Genomic DNA, 9,213 nt, shown 5'->3' with positions numbered 1-9,213 from the left:
TTTGCTTTACTAGATTTGTGTTCTAGAAAAGTACATACATCCACAATATCATTCTAGAAAGAAAAAAAAAAACATAGATTATCATCACAATACGGTGCCAACAAACGAGCACTTAATCTCATGATAAAACTACAAATTCTACAGTTTTGTAAACAATAACTAAAAGTATATATCTACTAGATGCTTTAACATCAAATGGTTCCAAAAATCCTCAAAAATTAAAACATCATTTTAAACTAAAAGCAAAGACATCCAAATAAAGCCCAACAAAATCTGTAGTTCAAAGACAAAAAGGGCTAGATATAAGCTAGTCATAAGAAAGCTTCAAAATCTGTTGCTACTGCTGAAGCATCTTCTCAATTCTTTTCATATATTCCCACAAACTTTATACGTCCTCCTTCAGTTGTGCATTATTTTCCTCAACAATTTATACTCTTTTACAAAAAGGATGCATGTTGACGGCTTTGAATCACGAAACCATGTCCGAACCCATGCATCATTTCATCCTGCAATTGACATATAAGTCTTATAATTGAGAATTGAGATACAAATTAAGGAGAAAAAGACTTGTACCAAAAAAATTGTAAAGGCTAAACTGATCACATTAAGAAAAAGATATTTTAATGAGTTTGAGGGGAAGTATCTTAATAAAACAATGCTCAAACTTAGTTAATTCTGACTTAAAACAATTTTAATATGAAACAAGAGAAAATGAGATTTTGAATAGATTAGCAACTAATATGTGGTTTAGTCAAATTGCAGATTATATATAGTTAGTGACAGTCATGAAAAAAAAAAAAAATAGCAGACAATTAAAGACAACTACATATAGAAAATGAGTGATGACTAGAATTGTACCTGTATGATATCTGAAGGGAATGGTACAACCAGCAGATGGGTAATATTGAGTGAAGATGCTGACTCTTCATGTACAGAGTTTGCAGTCTTTGATTCTGTGGATTTACATAATGTGTCACTATTAGTTTGATTCAAGAATCAAATTTCATTATGCCATATTTTTTCTGGTCAAAGAATCCAACACTAATCACACAGAGGAACTTACCCTTTCTTATATGGCATAGGGACCTAAGTAGAGATGAAATAGTTCTTTCCAACAGCTTAACACCCAAGCACTTCATACACAAAAGCCCTGTAAAAGAAGTCAAAACATTTATAAAATGTCATTAACAGTGAAAAAAAAATGCAACTCTCCAATATTCATGATCCATCATATTCGTTAAAAAAAAAAATAGAGCATTGTGGGTATAATAGTATATAATAGTATGCCCACCTCAATAGTATATAACACTAACTATTCAGGCATTCTAGGATTCCAATTGACGACCTCAATAATATATAATAGTATGCCCACCTATTGCATACCAATCTGCATCATTAAAGCTAAACTGCAATATAAAACACAATTCACAAGAGGCTCAAGCAACAACCGATTCCGTCACAAGAGAGAACTGAGAACAAACATATTTTTTGACAAGGAACTACAAACATTGTAAGCAGGAATATATATATATATATATATATATTTGTGAACTTTTGGAAATGCAATAGAAATTTTAGTTGATAGTTTATCGAAAAGCACCTTATAGTCCATTAAAGGTCTCACAAACTTCGGCTTGCAAGACTTTTCAAGATGCTTCTTTGTATCAACAGGTTCCTCATCCGCCCTGAATTAAAAAATAAATAAATAATTAAAATTAAGATACAATACAGCAGTACAAATAATGTGTTACATTAGAAGTAACACAATGGTTTATATTGCACAAAAGTAAATGTCAAATGGTACACCACACCAACGGATAAATCAGAATTTTTTTTGAAATACTAATAAGGTTGTAACAAGAAACAAATACAATTGAGACAACTACGGGTCAAGTGCTATGTAAAGACCCCAAAAATGTTATGCTTCAGCAAGTAACTCAAGCACATTACCTCCAATTTGTAACAAGATCTCTTCTTTTAACCCTTTTCTTCATCATCTCAGCCCATCTTGCAAAGAAATTGGAGGCCTCAAACTTCCCTGAAAACTTCATCTTTTGAGCCAACTCCTCGAGTACATCAGGTTTGCCAACTCTTGAGAAATCAGCAGCAAACTTGTTGTAATCAAGTTGAGGAGCCTTCATTCCTTTTTCTATCATTTCCTCTAAATATTTACAAGCCTCCTCCGATCTTCCTCGTCTTATAAGCCCTCCAATGAGAACAATATAAGAATTATCATCAGGGCAACACCCCTTTCGACTCATCTCCTCCCAAACTGCACAACCCATTTCATAAATTTTCGTCACGAAGTAAGATTTCATCATGATGTTATAAGTGTGTATTGTTGGTTGAAATCCACTTTGAACCATCTTTTTGTAAATCCTAACCGCATCATCTGACATTTGCCAATTTGTCATCAATTTGATCAGGACATTGTATAAACGCACATCCGGTGGACATCCATTTTCTTTAATCTCTTTCAATAATCCATAGACTTTGTCCATGTTTTTCTGATTCCCAAAGCCCGTAATCAAACAAGCATAAGCTGTAGCATCTGGCTGGCAGCCAGAACCAAGCATCTGCTTAAAGTATTCAACAGCTTCTCTTATTTTTGTTTGCTTGCAGAACTCCCTAATTAAGATTGTATAACTTCAAACAGTAGGAGTTGGGCCCTTGGCTTTCATAACATCAAACAACTTGATTGCATCACACCTCTGTTTACCCCTTAACAAACCTTCCAGCAGTGTATTATGGGCAACAATGTCAGGCTTAAAACCCTTATCAATCATCTCATTCCATACCTTCCCCGCCTCTATCAAATTCCTCCCCCTGCACCAACCATTAAGCAACACTGTGTAGGTCCTTAAATTCAGGGTAAACCTCTCTTTCAACTTGTCAAACAAAGCTTGAGCTTCCTTCCCAAGCTTTGCCCTCCCAAGTTCATCTAGCAAGCAATTGATAGTATCAGCCCCAACTTTAAACTTGTACTTCTTCATCAACTCAAAAATTCCAACCGCTTTCTTCCTCTCTTTGGAAGTTGCAAAAGCTTTAATGGCAATCTTAAATGTCTCCAATGTGAGAAGCCTTTTCTCACCCATTTCTTCAAGCATTGAAACCATGGTCTCAAATTGCCTTGTCTTCCCTAATATTGCCACCATCTTGTTATATGTCCTTGAATCATGAGTAAACCCAGGCATCTGTCCTGCCCAGCAACAGAACCAAAACACCGGTTTCCTGGCATGTCAAAACCATTCCAATACTTTAACAACCAAATCACGAGTCAAGTTGATTCCACTATCATCTAAAATCGCCTCCATATTCCTATCCAATGCGAACAATTCATCGATCACCTTACAGACCTTATCAACCTCTTTCGAATCCACCTCTGACCTAACATTATTACCCTTACCCTCAACACCATCAGTGTCTGATTTAGCATCCGAATCATCTCCATCTACATCCGAAACCCTAAAGAAACCTCTAGAATTCAAATATAACGATTTTGCGTGCAAATCATGATTGGGGAATAGTGAGATTCTAGAATTGAAAAGGCTAGGGTTTGGTGCTGGGGCTAACACTTTTTTCTTGTAGAAGAGGGAGGAAAAAGAGTGAAAAGGGGTGTGACAGAAGATGTGGAACTTAACAACAAGGACGATGGAGACTGCGATAAGGATGAGGATAAAGCAGACGAGACGGGCAAAGAGCTGCCATTTAAAAAATGAACCTGCTGTTCACAAATCCCCGTCGTTGTCGTCTTCGCCAAGGGGTTTGTCTATCATCCACGGAGGGTAGGTCGATGGTGGCAGAGCAGTGGAAGAAGAGTTGTCCATTGATGTTGAAATTTGAATACAATAGAGTTCTAAAAGCTCTAAAATTTTTGGGTTTTTTCAGAACAAGAAGAGCTGGCCTGGTCATGCTTGAGCTCGGCTTGGCAAATTTTTTATGAGCCCGAGCTTGGCTCAAGCTCGTATGCGGGGGTCTCTATATATAAATGTATATATACGGAGTTCTATCTATCCTTGGAACATAAAAATGCGACCATTTGTTTGACAAATTAAATACTCTTCTTCAGTCTCATTCACCATTTATTTGATATATCATTAATATTATTAGATCTGATATATCAATAATATTATTAGAGGAAATAATAAGCTAGAGAGAGATGGAGGAGAGATGGACTTAACCTTGATGTCGCCTTAGGAATAAGGAATAGTAAACAAAAGAAAGTAGAAAGTCAAACTCACAATCAAATTCATATTCTCGGTAATTTATCTCACAACATCAAAACTAAAAGAAAATAGAAAGTCAAATAAAACTCACAATTAGGGATGAAATTGAAGAACTGTTGAAGCACCGGTAAAGAGTACAAGATTCATGCAAAAATGGAAGCCATGGCCAAGCTTACTCCTCCTTGAATCTAGATCGACCAGTTGCAGAGTTTTCCATTGAAACGGAGAAGGATTAGGCAGGATTCTTGTTCTATTATTTGGAAGGGATCAACCATAAGGCTGAAATTTAGGGTTTACAATGGGGAGATGATTACTCAAGCCCTAACAGAAGGATCCAAAAAAAAATAAAAATAAAAATAAAACCTTGATTTTTTGCTCCAAATTAAGGATATTGTGGCTCCAAATGGTTGTTTGTCGTTGAAAAGCGCCTAATATTGCATATTCAAGTGCCTTTATTTGCATTAGTTAAGTCTATTAGTTGGTTTTATTGTATAGATTATCTTCAGTTTCGTGTTTTTGGGCACTTTCAGGTTTGTTCTCAAAAAGAAATAAAATTAAGGTTTTGGTGAGTTCTTGAAGATCAAAGCATGCCGGGCCGGGGATTTACTATTTTGCCAAGTAAATAAGGTCCAATGAACTCATGGACACATTCTGCAGAGCCCGAGAAGGAAGATGGAGTCATTGGGTCAAGCAAGACTAATTTCAGAGAAGAGTTTTGAAGCCCATTTATACCATGGCGGGCGCCCGCCAACCATGCATAAATCCTGCGGGTGGTCGCGGGCAGTAGCCTCCAGATTTCGCCGGGCCCCGCCAGTTCCTGCGGGAGCCCGCCAGTGGCCACCACAGCTCTAGGATGCCCCTTTAATAGTGCGGGGAAGCCAGCCATGGCACCCCGCGGGCGCCCGCCAAGCTGCAGACAGCAGGTCGTGGGCTTCATTGTTTTACCCAATGTTGTCCCTTGATTGAATGGATGGGTCTGCACTCTTCTAGCGATTTCTAGCCATGAAGTTAATAGAATTTGGTAGGATCTTTTGCTTATTTGAAGGGCTTGCATCATTGTAAATCATTATGCAAGATTGGGAGGATTTCTAGAGAGAGAAATATTATGTTCTTGAGAGCTTTGTGTTGTATTTTGCTAAGAGGGGCAAAAATGGAAGGGCTGATCTTCTCAACCTCTTCCTCCCTTGCTTCTATAAGTAACTAACTCCCTTTCTAGGGAAGTGATGAAGCCCTTCTTTGTAAGCATGCTCTAGTTTTGTTTTAATTTGGGGAATGAAATATGTATGTGATATTTTCATATTCTAGAGACTTACACAAGTTGTAATGGTTCTTCATTTCAATAAATGATTGTGTTGAATGCATTATCTTGTCTTAGATTGTATTTTCTCATGATTATATTGTTTACATCTTCATAGTGAGAATGAAGATGAGATTATGAAATGGTTTTTAATGGCATGATGTATGGAAAGTTTGATAATCCATAGCTTAGGGCCTCCCTTTGATGGATTATTTTTGGTTTTTGACTTTATGTGCTATTATCATATTGATTGAGGAGTTTGATAATCCCTAGCTTAGTGAGCATGTCATAAGCTACACCCTAGTTTAGGTAGGTCAAGCATGTAAAACTTTGATGGATTATAAATGTAACAATTATGTATTGCTACATATCATGGTCATATACATAAGTTATTCCCCAAGTTAATCGCAAGCAAGCATGTTTATATGGTCGGTGGTGGATTCACTTCCCTAGCTCTCTCTACATAAGTTTCTCTCATCTTAAATTCCTTTCATTTATCGTTTTATGAAAATTTCATTTCCTAGTTCTAAGTGACAAACCAACCAAACCTTTTACACCTCTTCCCTCAAACAAAGTGATTTTAAAACCTTGATTGCCATAAATTTGCAGTCCTTGTGGTTTGACTTACCCTTATGATAGCCCTATTTTACAATGATTTGTACTATTGCAAGTGTTGATTATTATTGGTAAACATACATCGACCGACCAATTTTTGGCGCCGTTGTCGGGGATTGTTAAAGGTTTTGTAACCGAGGTTTAAAGATTACCTTTGATCTGATTGTGAATATTGTGATTTGTGGATATTTTTCAGTTTGGTTTTGGTGATTTTTTGTGTTTAAGTACTCATGTGAGATTCTAGGAACTTAAGGATTGCCAATGGAAAACTGACAATTGTAAGTCTAAAGGACTCCGGGTAAGTTTTTCAAAGTTCTAGTTTTAAAAATGTGAATATCTTGCATGTGTATAAATTAGTGATCTTTGATTTTTGAAGCCCTTGTCGAGGCTATTTCTGCATTTCTGTTTTACAAAGCATCGGTCCTTGTCGTGGCCATTTATTTTCTGTCTTATTGATAATTGAGGAGAAAGGGAACATTATATGTGGATGTTATGGTGTAGGGGTGTTGTGCTTGTTGTGTGAATTGTGTTGTTGATGTTGGGCCGTAGGTCATTATCTTTGCCAACTCTTGAAGAAGGAATTGACATCAATTCCCTTGAAAGGACTCTCAGAAGAAACCTTAGGGAATCTAAAAATATAAGAAGAATTGAACTTGAATTTAATACCATGGCAAGAAATGAAGAAAATTTGAGGGATGAGGAAATCAATCTTAAAAGGGGTGAAATTCCAAATGTGGTACCTATAATTCTTAGGGACCATTTCATCCCTACAACTTATGCCTCTCTTTCTTGCATAGTGATGCCAAATATTGATGCAGCCCAATATGAGATTAAGTCTAGCACAATTCAAATGCTTCCATCCTTTCATGGCTTTGAAAATGAAGACCCCTAAAGCATCTTATCTGCTCTACCATCAAGATGAGGGGTTTCCCTAAAAATGCACTTTATTTGCGTCTCTTCCCATTCACCTTAAAAGATAGGGCAAAATATTGGTTAAACTCCATTGTTGCAAATTTCATCACTACATGGGCACAATTGCAAAAAAAATTCTTAAAAAAATACTATCCGGTGAGTAAGACCAATCAAATGAGGTGTTCCATTCTTAGTTTTTCACAAATCAATGGGAAACAACTCCATGAGACTTGGGAAAGACTTCAAGACCTCCTTAGGAAATGTCCGCACCACCTAATTCCAAAATGGCAATTGGTGCAAGCTTTCTATGATGGTTTAACCGAACTATATAGACTTATGGTTGACTCATCATGTGGAGGAATGTTCATATCTAAAAATGCGGATAAGGCTTGGACCTTACTCGAGAATTTGAGTGAAAACTCATTGCGACATAATTCTCGTAGGGCTTCAACATCAACCAATGCAAAGAACACTAATGTATGTCAACCAAAGACAATGAGGGAAGAATCTTCTCAAGTGGATGCCGTAGCTCACAAATTCTATTAATTAATGGCACCACATATCTCTCATTCTTTGTCTCAAAATTCAGTAAGTGCGGTGTGAGCATCATGTACTAGCCCATTCCATCTCTCGGAAGATTGCCCCACACCAGAACAATTTTCTAGTAACAATCAAGAGCAAGCAAATGCTCTATTTTCCAGGCTCAGAAATAATCCTTACTTCAATACCTACAATCCGGGATGGAGAGATCATCCGAATTTTTCGTGAAGGCAACCAGCCCCATAAAATTCGACATTTCAAAATCAAGGGCATCAAAATCAGCCCTCTTCTCAATTCTCAAATAGTCAATTTCTGGCCTCTTCAAGCTACCATCTACCCTATAATCCAAATGTTTCTACTCCACCTCCTGTGTTTCCAAGTGATGAGATTCTTGCTGTAAATAAGCAAATGATGGAATCCCTTAACAGGCAAATGTTAGAACCTAATAAGTAAATCTTGACATCATTGTAGCCCACTTTCTGAATGGTTCACTCACATACTCAATCAATAGCTAAACTTGAGAATCAAGTGGGACAAATAGCTAATTCAATGAACCAACTTCTTCAAAAGGATAAGGGAAAACTTCCTGCTCAACCATTTGAGAATCCTAGAGGGATTCGTGTGATTGATGAAGGCCCTTCTACGAGTGGACCTAATCATGAACATGTCTAAGCAATCACCACCCTTCAGAGTGGTCGAATTATGGACAACAAGGTTGATGAAGGAAAAGATGAAAAAGTTCTTCCTCCCAAAAATCCAAATCCCAGCTCATCTAATCCAAATTTCACTCCTGAAAATCCAAAGTCCAGCACTGAAAATTCCAAGCTTGTTACCCCAAATGTGGAAACCTCTTATGAGCCTAAGGCTTCGTTTCCTCAACGTCTCCAAAAGTCGACACATTTTGGGAACAAAGGTTGTAAAATTCAAGACATGTGGGAGGTCTTTAAGCAAGTAAAGATCAACATACCTCTCTTAAATACTATCAAGCAAATTCCTCCTTATGCCAAATTTCTCAAGGATTTGTGTACTAAAAAACGCACTTCCAAAAGTCATTTACCGAAGAAGGTAAGACTAACTGAACAAGTAAGTGCGATAATTTATCATAACACTCCTTAAAAGTATAAGAATCCAGGTGCCCCTACAATCTCGTGTGTCATTGGTGACAACAAGATAGAAAGGGCCTTCCTTGACTTAAGAGCGAGTGTGAACTTGATTCCTTATTCAGTTTACTTACAACTTGGGTTGGGCGATCTTAAGCCAACCACCGTGGTCTTGCAGCTTACCGATAGATTAGTTAAGCACTCATGAGGCATTCTTGAAGATGTCATTATCAAAGTGGAAAAATTCTACTTCTCGGTAGACTTTGTGGTTCTTGACACGGAACCGGTCCATGATCCAAAGAAATATATTCTCGTGATCCTTGATAGGCCCTTCTTAGATACGGCTAATGCTTCAATAAATTATCGAACCGGGGTGATGGATATCGCCTTTGGAAATATGCAAGTCAAACTCCACATCTTCCATGCAACTCAACATCCTCTCGATGAGAATGATTGTTTTCTTATTGATGTGTTAGATGAAGTGGTCGAAGAATCTCTCCCCTTCATTCTAAGTAAGGATCCT

General features: G+C 37.3%; 1 pseudogene; it reads right to left on the bottom strand.

The window, feature by feature from the left end:
* Positions 1-1,156: 1,156 nt before the first annotated feature.
* Positions 1,157-3,728, bottom strand: LOC132274971 (pentatricopeptide repeat-containing protein At3g62470, mitochondrial-like; annotated as a pseudogene).
* Between the last annotated feature and the right edge of the window lie 5,485 nt (positions 3,729-9,213).

The sequence above is a fragment of the Cornus florida genome, unplaced genomic scaffold (assembly GCF_030987335.1).
Source record: "Cornus florida cultivar Cherokee Brave unplaced genomic scaffold, ASM3098733v1 CherokeeBrave_3.0.0_Hap2_Chr01, whole genome shotgun sequence".
In the NCBI taxonomy this organism is placed as follows: Eukaryota; Viridiplantae; Streptophyta; class Magnoliopsida; order Cornales; family Cornaceae; genus Cornus; species Cornus florida.
The sequence above is the reverse complement of the archived record's forward strand: the minus strand, read 5'-3'. Positions and strand labels throughout refer to the sequence as shown.